This window comes from Mirounga angustirostris, unplaced genomic scaffold (genome assembly GCF_029215605.1).
Source record: "Mirounga angustirostris isolate CCGP_5_RB_7025 unplaced genomic scaffold, mMirAng1.0.hap1 SCAF_12, whole genome shotgun sequence".
Classification (NCBI taxonomy): domain Eukaryota; kingdom Metazoa; phylum Chordata; class Mammalia; order Carnivora; family Phocidae; genus Mirounga; species Mirounga angustirostris.
In genome coordinates, this window is record NW_026991720.1 from 40,923,227 (window position 1) to 40,936,112 (window position 12,886).

General features: G+C 37.8%; 1 protein-coding gene across 3 annotated transcripts in view; it reads left to right on the forward strand.

Annotated features, from left to right (window-relative positions):
• Positions 1–12,886, forward strand: part of MATCAP2 (microtubule associated tyrosine carboxypeptidase 2) — a 45,075-nt gene that overhangs the window by 13,925 nt on the left and 18,264 nt on the right. The gene's annotated exons all lie outside the window — the stretch shown is intronic.

Genomic DNA, 12,886 nt, shown 5'->3' on the forward strand with positions numbered 1-12,886 from the left:
AAGAAGAAGAAAAAATTCAGTACTCAAAATATCTGTTTGGGCTGTTGTATTCGCTGTCAGTTTGAGATTCCTGATCAGTTCTAAGGTCTGGTTTCTATAGCCATTGTGTTACACAGTTCCAGGGGGGACTGTTAACAAATTGAACCTGGGCCCTACATTTATACAATAGGGTTAATATTTACCATAAGCATGGGGTTCTTTGGCATCATAATACTTCTCTAATACTTTTTAGTTGTATGATATTTGTACAGAACGTCAGGTAAATTAAGTGTATGCTAAGTTAGAAATTTTGCATTGAGGGTAGATGGGGAAGAGTGAACAAAAAAAGCGTATTTGTTCTCCATATACGTGTATTATTATGAAATTGCTGACACTGCCTTTTTTTTAAGGATCCTTACTCTGTTATTCCATTAAAATTGCTTTGAAATTTAAGGACAAAGTCACGTGAACCATCAGTGTGTGACAGATTACAACTAGCATTGATAGGGTACTTAATACTTGCTTGTCACTCTGTTTGCTTAGTACTTTCATCTTTAGTTCCTCACATGAGATGCAATAGTTAGAGCAGTTGAAAAAATTGATCTGGAGAAGTGAAGTAACTTTTCCTGAGGTTACATATAGTAAATTGCAGAACCAGGAGTCTCTTCTAAGTACTACTGTTTTCCACACAATGGCATGTTGGCAAACTAGCTCTCAGTGTCCATGATATAAATATGAATGCTTCCACCATGGCCTGTTTCAAGCAATGTATTATCAACTGGCTTGCAAATTAATAAAAATTCAGTCAGTTCTCACAAGCCAATATGATATGGCCCCAGCATACCACTGTTTCACACAGCGTGGTTTTCACCTGGCTTTTCCAAACCCTGATGCCACCTCCTGCACCCAAAGGGCACCAGATGAAAAGAGCCTCTCATTTTGCTGGCAAGGATCCATGCTTCTGGCATGAGCTTATTATAGGGACATTGAAGATACTTGTTTTTGCTCTTTATGATATACCTATGAAATAGTGATGATTACTGTTTTTTAGAAGCTGTAAAGCAAAAATATCTCCCTGTAAGGGCATCTTTCAGCTATGGCTTCAGCCTCAACTCAGTACACTGGTAATTAGTGCCTTAGGAAGGCTGTCAAGGTCAAAACTGGGCTCCTAGTCTGTAAAATACGTAAATATTTAAAAGCAGCAAATAAAAAGTCTCCTCAGAAAGACTATTCCACATTATTTCTCTCTTCTTGCCCCTGTGACTCTGCTAGGAAACAAAGCAGAAACATCCCTTCCATTAAAGCTTCCACGGTATATATCTTTTCTCTTTTACTACTATCCTAACTATGGCATTTCATTTCTTCCCTGTTTCATGTGAAGTACACACAATCCAGAATTGATAAGTGTTAAAATTAAGTAATTAAAATGAAACAAAATAATTGAAAATAGTTTTCAGGAATTTCTTCTACAATGAAATAGTGTATCCAGTGTTTCCCATTTCTAAGATTTTATATTTTTCAAAATAACTCTTTGTAGAGATAGTTTTTAAAAAAAAGATTTATTAGAGAAGGAGGCAGAGACAGAGCATGGGGGGGGAGGGACAGAGGGAGAGGGAGAGAGAATCCAAGTAAACTCCATGCTGAGCACAGCTCCCAGTTCGGGGTTCGATCTCATGAGCCTGAATCATGACCTGAGCCAACCAAGAGTTGGATGCTCAACCACCGGTGCCACCCAGGTGCCCCAATAGTTAGTTTTTTATTACCCATGTTAACGGAAGGAAACATTTATATGAATTAGCTAAAATAGGAAGATATTCCCTTCTCTCTCTTTATTGAATAGTTCTCATCAAAGCAGCCACCTTTGCTTTCCTGCTGGGACAGTGCTACACCAGCCATGAGTAATTCATTAGGGTCAGTAGTAGGTAATAAATGCAGTAATAGAAAAGGCCACAAACAGTGGCATGAAATGGAGACTGTAGAAGGAAATGATGCTTAAAATCAAATATCTAAGTAAAAAGCACTGAATTGATTTATAAAGAAAGCTTTCGAATTTTGATTTAGTTCTAGACATCTTGCATCTTAACCTCTGGGGGAAAATATATGGTTAGGAAAGATGCAAGATTAAGTATTGAGGAATGTTAGTATGGATGAAGAACAGATGTTAAAGGCTTATAGTTACTAGAAGAAATGTGCAGATATGTTTGCAAAATATTATGTCAAAAACATACAATAAAACATTTTCTTTTTTTTTTTTAGATTTTATTTATTTATTTGAGAGAGAATGAGAGAGAGCACATGAGAGGGGCGAGGGTCAGAGGGAGAAGCGGACTCCCTGCCGAGCAGGGAGCCCAATGCGGGACTTGATCCAGGGACTCCAGGATCATGACCTGAGCCAAAGGCAGTCGCTTAACCAACTGAGCCACCCAGGTGCCCTACAATAAAACATTTTCATCATGTTTCCATTGTAGCATACCAGAGTACTCCATAAATGTGCATTTGTTAATCTTTATAATATCTTAAAACCCAACCCTCTCAACCAATAACAAAATGGATTTTAGCTGTTTATAAGAATTACTATGTTAAATATGAGGTTTGTCAGACATTTAAATGTAACTAAGAAATTGGAGAATTGCCTTCTTTTAAAAATAGTATTTGATTTGGGACTGATTTGTAGGACTCTTGCTCTGTAAGAGAGATGGGCTCAATCTCTGAAGTTTTCTTTGTACTTTATGATGCATAATGAGGATATTTTAATTTTTGTCCCCAGGCTACATACTTACGTAAATATTGCACAGTTTCTGCATTTTTCCCATATATATATTGAGGGAAATAAACTAAATGATTATTGAGAACTCTTTCTAGGACCACACAGATCTCTCTCAGTTGAAACCTAAAAATACTAGGTAATTAAATCAAGATTCTGTTTCATGTCACATTGTATATCTGGTTATGTCATTTATTTTGTAAAAACATTTAGCTCTTCTTCCACATTACATATTAATCACAGGAAGGCTCAGTTTCTACCAGGTTTGTTAACTGAAAATTCTTTTATTTCAGATAACAGTGCTTTAATACAACATAATCGGCAAATAATTTGGTTTGTTAAAACTAGTTTTCTAGGGGCGCCTGGGTGGCTCAGCGGTTGTGTCCAACTCTTGATTTCAGCTCAGGTCTTGATCTCAGAGTTGTGATTCAGGTCCCATGTTGGGCTCCACACTGGGCATGGAGCCTGCTTAAAATAAACAAAACCACAAAAAACTAATTTTCTAAATAAGTGAAATTTGTTTCTCCCAAGTACAAAAAACTTAAAAATTAACCATTTCAATGCAATTCTTTCTACAGTGCATATTCAATTTGACAACTCAGGAGAATGCTTTTCAAACTTTTCTAAGAAGGTAACCTAACAGCAGAGATGTCAAGAGAATAATCCAGGAAATCAAGAGCAAATCTATGTTTTATCTTAAATTCATGTGAATTTTACATTATACTTTATAATGTATCTTTATGCTAACATAGAAGCATGTAAATTGTTTATCTTCAAGTAAATGTTGACTGCTAATTCAATTAAAGGCTGTCTAGACCAAAGAAAACCTATTTGTGGGCCACATTTATCCCTTGGGTTGCTGGTTCATCACCTCTGCTTTACCAGATCTGTTAAATATAAGCTCTATTGTATTGGGACCTATGGTTAGCTTAACATAAAGACTTTTAGGTGTGGTCCTCAGAAAACAATGTCTTATATAAATAGAATAGATAATTTATTGTTCTATTAAAACTCAGGCATTGACATAAATACATAATATTACATCATGTTCTAAAGTAAGACAAGTATTTATTTTCCTTTTTTGATAGAAGCAACTTAAATGGAAATCAGACTCCTTCACTGATAGGAGGATGTCTTGATATAATATTGATATATTGATATAATATTTCTTTAAGGCTAAGTTTTAGTTATACTAACACTGAAGGTGCTTTATCTGGGTAGACCCCAAGTGGTTCAGACTTATTAAAAGGAGGAAGGAAAAAGCAAGTCTCCTTTAAATTAGAGCTCTCCTTCATGACACAGTTTTCTGTTTAGCAAATCACAGACCTTTCACAGATAACGTAAAGTTACGAGATTTTTTTTAAAGATTGAGTTTAGTGTGGTCCATATTAGACTGAGAAGTGGGATCATTTTTTTTTTTTTAAGATTTTTATTTATTTATTTATTCATGAGAGGCGGAGGGAGAAGCAGGCTCCCCACGGAGCAGGCAGCCTCATGTGGGACTCGATCCCAGGACCCTGGGATCATGACCTGAGCCACTCAGGTGCCCAAAGTGGGATCATTTCTTAACCTGATAGCAAGGAAGATTTTCTTTTATTCAGAGATGGAATACCCCATCAGATTGCATGTCTTTTTTTTTTTTTTTTTTTTAAAGATTTTATTTATTTATTTGACAGAGAGAGGCACAGCGAGAGAGGGAACACAAGCAGGGGGAGTGGGAGAGGGAGAAGCAGGCTTCCCGCTGAGCAGGGAGCCCGATTTGGGGCTCGATCCCAGGACCCTGGGATCATGACCTGCTCCAAAGGCAGACGCTTAACGACTGAGCCACTCAGGTGTCCCCAGATTGCATGTCTTTGGAAGAAGTTGTGACCTTGATGACTCATTGAAAGAGCATTTTGTTGATTTGCCTTTGAAAATTTGCCTAACATGCATTCTTAGGTTCTTAACAGGGTCTTTGCTTCGGAATAGGTTGAATATCTGCTTTTTCCTGGTAGGTGGTAAAAGAAGAGTCTTTGTTACTAAGCTATTTATAAATATCTTATCCTGGTAGCAGTTACCTTCTGATATTCCCACTCACCTTTGTATCCATCCAGACTACCCCCAACCCTGCTGACACAAGGATGCAGTAGGGGTGAAGGGGGTGGAGAGAAGAAGGCTGCAGGTGGCATCTTTCTTTGCCTACTGTGTTCATTCACTTATTCCTTCATTGACGTTAGATTCAGTGTCTCAGATCTATTTCCTGGGTTCTGCATATATAGAATATAATTTTTGGAAATACTTTTATTATAATCTGATCATAGTCTGCAGTCTATTTTATAGAAAACTGAATTATGTATTGGAGAAAGTATTTGCTTCAGTCTCTCCTGCTCTCCATACTGCATCAGTGTCTATTTCTACAATACAAATCTGATGTCATTTGCCTTCCTGAAAAACATCAGGGCTCCTGATAATTTGGGATTAACTCTAGAATCTGTAGCATGGCCTATTGGTCTTTCATCTTTCGTGATCTGGCTTGTGCTTACATTTCCAAGTCAACTCTATCCTACCAGCTCTATTCATCTTGTGCAAATTATCTATCATAGCATTTATCACACGGTTATTCACAAATTTCCTTTTTTTTTTTTTTTGTCCTCACCACTGCTGAGGACTGACTGCTTTGATAAAAAGTGTATTTTATTTCAACTATTTCCAGAATCTAGCACTGTTCCTGGCACTAAATAAATGAGTCTCCTGATGCCTCTTCAACCTGGAAACTGTATTTCACTTTCTTTACTTTGAATATGCTTTTGACTCTATTCTTTTTGCCTGGATTGTCCTCTATTTCCTCTAGCGCCTACTTTTATTTACCTTTCCCTATAATCTCACAATATATATACCTTCAACAGAGTGTTACTAAATTATGTTGATTTATATGTCCTCTCTGCCAGTCTAATGGTTAGACAGGGACTTAGAGTCTAAAATGTAAAAATAAAATGTAAAAATGAACAAAAGTGTCAGTGATTAGGGTTGCTCGGCTGGCTCAGTCCATAGAGCATGCAGCTCTTTTTTAAAAAATTGTATTTATTGGGGCGCCTGGGTGGCTCAGTCATTAAACGTCTGCCTTCAGCTCAGGTCATGATCCCAGGGTCCTGGGATCGAGCCCAACATCGGGCTCCCTGCTCTGCGGGAAGCCTGCTTCTCCCTCTCCCATTCCACCTGCTTGTATTCCCTCTCTCGCTGTGTCTCTCTCTGTCAAAAAAAAAAAAAAAAAAAAAAATTTATTTGAGAGAGAGCACAAGCCGCGGGGTGGGGTGGCGGGAGGAACAAAGGGAGGTGGGCAGGGGGAGAGGGAGAAACAGACTCCCTGCTGAGCAATGAGCCCCATTCAGGGCTCGATCTCAGGACCCTGGGATCATGACCTGAGCTGAAGGCAGATGCTTAACCAACTGAGCCACCCAGGCATCCCTAGAGCATGCAACTCTTGATCTCGGGATTGTCAGTTCAAGCCCCATGTTGGGTATAGAGATTACTTAAAATCTTAAAAAAAGAAAAAGTACCAGTGATTAGTGCAAAGAAGATGAATGAATGGTCTTTATTGATAGTATTCTGGAAATTTAGTAATGTACTTTTCAAACAGTAAATCCGTATTTGTGGCCCAAGGGTCAGGTTTAACCTGAATATATGTTTGTGGGGGGTCAGCATCCTGGTTTGTTTTTTTTTTTCAACAGTGGAATATAAAGGTGCTCTTCTGTTGTTACTCCCAGATGTTCTACTCAGTGGCTTTACACAGTGGTTACTGCTTGCAGCTGAAGGTATCTAAGTGTATGACTACTGCTGTAGTCTCCCATCAGTTTGTGGCTACCCTACCTTAAATGGGGGCCTAATGATCTGATTGAGTAATCCAAATCTTACTTATTTTGCTGCCAAGAAGCAGTAGCTACCATTGAAAACTTTATTCAGCATTTGGGATTTTGCTTTTTACTTTAAGAATCTCAAAATGTGAGTGTGTGTACGCACACACATCCACACCTCATGCTTATCTCCAAATTGATTTGAGGGATACTGCATGAGAAAGAGGGTCATATAAGTTGGAAAACACAAAATATTATATTCATCCCTAAGATTCACCACACATAGCATTATAATAAAGGCTTGTTTAACTTTGTTTAATCCAATATTTTCCAAACACATTTGGCTATGAAATCCTTTTAAAAATGTTATCTTGTAAACACTTTTCCACAAGAAACAGTTTGGAAAAACACTGGCTTAAAGGAAAGGACCATGCGATCTCCCAAGCAGGTTATTCAGTATTTGGATAGATGGTGAGGGAAGAATTCTAGATGTTGGAATTTACTAAAAATGAGAGTAATGAAGGGAGGGTTGGGACTGGATGAAGGTCAAATTAGTTACCTTAACTTCTGAAATTAAAACCCAGCTGTCTTCTGCTAAAACTATATACAGTCATATGAGAAATAGATTACAAAACACATTCACGGTCTCACCCCCCCTCCTCCCTCTTTCTCGGTGTTGTCTCTATCTCTAATTTCGTTCTCAAAACATCTCTTTGAGGTAAGCAGGGCAAAGATTTTCATCTTCATTTTGCCAGTGAAGAAACTAAACCTAAGAAAGGTAAAATGACATACTCAAGATCACACACTTAGTAAATGGTAGAGCATTAATGTAAAACCAGATCTGATGACTTCTAGTGTTTCCACAGTATCACCCAACTCATGTCGTATTAGTGTCCCTATTGTACATAGTTTTTCATTGAGTGAAAACCACAGTTGGGAACGGAGATAGTTTTTTTTCGCACAGGACTGGTGAAGTGGCTCATGGCTGATGGTCAGCTTTCCAAACTGCTAAACAGTAAACAGAATTAGTAAATAAACCAAAAGCAGTCATTTACCAGAATGTTGAGATTTTTCAGAAAGTTTGTTAAATCATCTAAGATAATGCTGAAAGTTTTTTGTAGAGATATTTTCTGGATTAGTGGTTCAAATGTTACATTATGCTATTTGACTACTATTCTTTTTTTTATAACAGCTTTATTAGGATATAACTCACATGACATATAATGCACTCTTCTAAAGTTCAGTGATTTTCAATGTATTTAGAGTTATCAGTCCATCACCACTATCAAATTTGAGGACATTTGGGCGCCTGGGTGGCTCAGTTGGTTGGGCGACTGCCTTCGGCTCAGGTCATGATCCTGGAGTCCCGGGATCGAGTCCCGCATCGGGCTCCCTGCTCGGCAGGGAGCCTGCTTCTCCCTCTGACCCTCCTCCCTCTCATGTGCTCTCTGTCTCTCTCATTCTCTCGGTCTCAAATAAATAAATAAAATCTTTAAAAAAAAAAAAATTTGAGGACATTTCATCACCTCCAAAAACAAACCTTATGCCCATTGGAAAATACTCACCATTTCCGATCTCCCAGCCCTAGGCAACTACTAGTTCACTTTTTCTGTATGGATTTACCTATTCTGGACATTTTGTATAAATAGAATCATATAATACAATTCTTTGTGACTAGCTCCTTTTACTTAGCATAATGTTTTCAGGATTGATCCATGTCATAGAATGTATTCAGTACTTTTTATTCCTGAATAATATTTCATGGTTGTTACATATTTTATTCAGTCATCAGTTGATAGTCATTTGGGTTGTTTCCACTTTCTGGCTATTATAAATAATGTTGCTATGAACATTTGTTTACAAATTTTGTGTGGACATATGTTTTCAATTATTTTGGGTAGTGATCACAGTAATTGGTCACCGGGTGGTCAATTGGTAGATCATATAGTAGTGGGTCATATGGGAACTCTAAGCTTATTAGCCTTCTGAGGAAGACTGTTGTCCAAAATGGCTGCATTTTACATTCCCATCAGCAGTGTATAAAGGTTCTAATTTCTCCACATCCTCATCAACTCTTGTTTTTGTTTCTGTTTTGATAGCCATTTTAGTGAATGTGAAGTGGTATATCATTGTGGTTTTGCTTCGCATTTCTCTGGGGACTAATGATGTTGAACATCTTTTCATGTGCTTCTCAGCCATTATTTGTATATATTCTTTGGAGAACTGTTTATTCAGATCTTTTGCTTATTTTTTAATTGGGTTATTTGTGTTTTTATTACTGAGTTGTAGGAGGTTTTTTTTTTAAGATTTTTTATTTAGAGAAACTGTGCGAGCAGGGGGAAGGGCAGAGGGAGAGAGAGAATCTGAAGCAGACTCTGTGCTGAGTGGGCAGCCCAGTGTGGAGTCCGTCTCAGGACCCTGAGATTATGACCTCAGCTAAAATTAAGAGTCAGATGCTTAACCGACTAAGCCATTCAGGCGCCTGAGTTGTAGGAGTTCTTTATATATTCTAGCCAACACTGTGGTCTGCTGACTACAAGTTTTGTGGGGCCTCCATCCCAGTACCAGCCAGCACTTCCTATGGTGAAGATAAGAAATTTGCAGACATTTCCTCCCATTCTGTGGGTTGTCTTATTACTTTCTTGATAATTCCTTTGAAGCACAAAAGTTTTCAATTTTTTTATTTTTTTATTTATTTTTATTTTTACATATATTTTTTAATTATGTTAGTCACCATACAGTACTTCATTAGTTTTTGATGTAGTGTTCCATGATTCATTTTAATGAGCACTGGGTGTTATACACGAACAATGAATCATGGAACAAGTTTTCAATTTTGATGAAGTCCAACTTACCTATTTTGTTGTTGTTTGTACTTTTGGTGTCACGTCTAAGAAACCATTGCCTAATCCAAGGTCATGAAGATTTACGCCTGTGCTTTCTTCAAAGAGTCTTATAGCTTTAGCTCTCACATTTAGGTCTTTGATCCATTTTGAGTTAATTTTTGTATATGATATAACAAAGGGGTCCAACTTCTTTATCGTATATACAGCTATCCAGTTGCCTCAGCACCATTTGTTGAAAAGAATTTGATTACTCTGTGTGTGTGTGTGTGTGTGTGTGTAATATCTCTTACTTATTTTAATTCCAGTGTGGTTAACATACAGTGTTGTATTAGTTCCAGGTATACAGTATAGTGATTCAACAATTCCATATATTTCTTAGTGTTCATCAAGATAAGTGTGCTCTTAATTCCCTTCACCTATTTTACCCATTCCCCCACCCACCTGCCCTCTAGTTACATGCTGTTTGTTCTCTATAGTTAAGAGTCTGTTTTTTGGTTTATCTTTTTTTTTTCTTTGTTCATCTGTTTTGTTTCTTAAATTCCACATATGAGTGAAATCATATGGTATTTGTCTTTCTTGACTGCTTATTTCACTTCGCATTATACTTGGTAGATCCAGCCATGTTGTTGCAAATGGCAAGATTTCATTCTTTTTTATGGCTGTGTAATATTCCATTATACACATACATACACACACACACACACATATATGATGTACACAGCACATCTTTATCCAGTCATCTATCAATAGACACTTAGGCTGCTAATTTGGCTTTTGTAAAAAAAATGCTGTAATAAACATAGGGGTGCATATATCCTTTCGAATTAGTGTTTTTATATTCCTTGGGTAAATACCCAGTAGTGTGATTGCTGGATCATAGGGTTTCCCATTTTTAATTTTCTGAGGAACCTCCATACTGTCTTCCACAGTGGCTGCACCAGTTTGCATTCCTACCAGCAGTGCACAAGGGTTCCTTTTTCTCCACATCTTTACCAACAGTTGTTGTTTCTTGTGTTTTTGATTGTAGCCATTCTGACAGGTGTGAGGTTTTATCTCATTGTGGCATTTTTTTGTTTTTTGTTTTTTTCTCTTTTCTCACTGTGGTTTTGATTTGCCTTTCCCTGATGATGAGTGATGTTGAGTATCTTTTCATGTGTCTGTTGGCCATCTGTATGTTGTCTTTGGAGAAATGTCTATGCATGTCTTCTGTCCATTTTTTTAAAAGATTTTATTTATTTGAGAGAGAGACTATATGAGTGGGGGCAGGAGCAGAGGGAGAGGGACAAACAGACTCCACTCTGAACATGTAGCCTGACAAGGGGCCCACTCCCACAATCCTGAAACCATGATTTGAGCTGAAACCATGACTTGAGCTGAAACCATGACTTGAGCTGACACCAAGGCGCTCAACTGACTGAGCCACCCAGGCGCTCCACTTCTCCCCATTTTAACTGGTGTTGAGTTGTATAAGTTCTTTATGTATTTTTGATACTAACCCTTTATTGGATATATCATTTGCAAATAATCTCCCATTCAGTAGGTTGTCTTTTTGTTTTGTTTGTTGTTGTTTTTTTGCTGTGCAGAAGCTTTTTACTTTGATGTAGTCACAGTAGTTTATTTTTGCTTTTATTTCCCTTGCCTCAGGAGACATATCTAAAAATAATGTTGCTATGGCTGATGTCAGAGACATTACTGCCTGTATTTTCTTCTAAGATTTTTATTGTTTCAGGTCTCACATTTAGGTCCTGAATTTATTTTATTTTTGTGTGTGGTATAAGTGGTCTGGTTTCATTCTTTTGCATATAACTATCCAGTTTTCCAAACACCATTTGTTGAAGAGACTGTCTTTTTCCCATGGCATATTTTTTGCCCCCTTTGTCAAAGATTAATTGACTGCATAATTGTGGGTTTATTTCTGGGTTTTCTGTTCTGTTCATTGATCTGTGTGTCTGTTTTTGTGGAAGTACCATACCATTTTGATTACTACAGCTTTGTTATATCAGTTGAAGTCTGGAATTGTTTTGTTTTTTTCTTTTTCAGATTGCTTTGGCTATTTGGGGTCTTTTATGGTTCTGTAAATATTTTACTATTGTTCTAGTTTCGTGCAAAATGCTTTTGGTACTTTGATAGGGATTGCATTAAATCTATAGATTTCTTTGGGTAGTATAGACATTTTAACAGTATTTGTTCTCCCAATCCATGAGCATGGGATGTCTTTCCCTTTCTTTGTGTCATCTTCAATTTCTTTCATCTGTGTTTTATAGTTTTCAGAGTACAGGTCTTTCACCTCTTTGGCTAAGTTTATTCCTAGGTATTATTTTTGGTGTAGTTGTAAATGGGGATTGTTTTCTTAATTTCTTTTTCTGCTACTTCATTATTAGTGTATAGAAATGCAACAGCTCTCTGTACATTGATTTTGTATCTTGCAACCTTACTGAATTCATTATCAGTTCTAATAGTCATTTGGTGGCGTCTTTAGGGTTTTTTCACATATAGTATGATGTCATCTGCAGATAGTCAAAGTTTTGCTTCTTCCTTACCAATTTGGATGCCTTTTTTTTCTTTTTCTTGTCTGATTACTGTGGCTAAGACTTCCAATACTATGTTGAATTGAAGTGGTGAGAGTGGAAATCCTTGTTTTGTTCCTGACCTTAGGGGAAAAGCTGTTAGTTTTTCTCTGTTGAGGATGATGTTAGCTGTGGGTTTTTCATATAAGGCCTTTATTATGTTGAGGTATGTTTCCTCTAAACCTGCTTTGTTGAAGGTTTTTATCATAAATGTATGTTGTACTTTGTCATATGCTTTTTCTCTGTTGAAATGATCATGTGGCTTTTATCCTTTCTCTTGTTGATGTGATGCATCCCAGGAATAAATCCCAGTTTTAACAAGGTGCACATGTCCTCCATAGGAAGTGCTGGCTGGTACTGGGATGGAGGCCCCACAAAACTTGTAGTCAGCAGACCACAGTGTTGGCAAACTTGCACTGGTCTTCTGGGGGAGGGGCTCACAGCACTGGGACTGAGCAGGCCTGGCTGGAGGGGGCAGGGCAGGGTCTAAGCTAGTTGGGTAGTGGGAGTACTGATTCCTGCTGGTGGCCACGTGTTTAATGCTGGGTTCTGGAGAGGGAAATGGCCCTGCCCGCTCCTTTGTTCCTAGAGAAGCCTCCCAGTTTAATCTGTCCTTCTAGGACAGGCTCTACAATTAGTAAATAACTCTCCTTCCCTTGTGCCCCAGGCATTTTCTTTTCTTTTTTTTTAAGATTTATTTATTTTAGAGAGCGTGAGTTTTTGTGCACAGGGGTTGGGGGTAGCGAGACAGAATCTCAAGAAAGCTCCCCACTGAGCATGGAGCCCGTATGCAGGGCTCCATCTCACAACCCTAAGATCATGACCTGAGCCAAAATCAAGAGTTGGATGGCTTAATGAACTGAGCCACCTAGGCACCCCCTACCAGGCATTTTTTCAAAC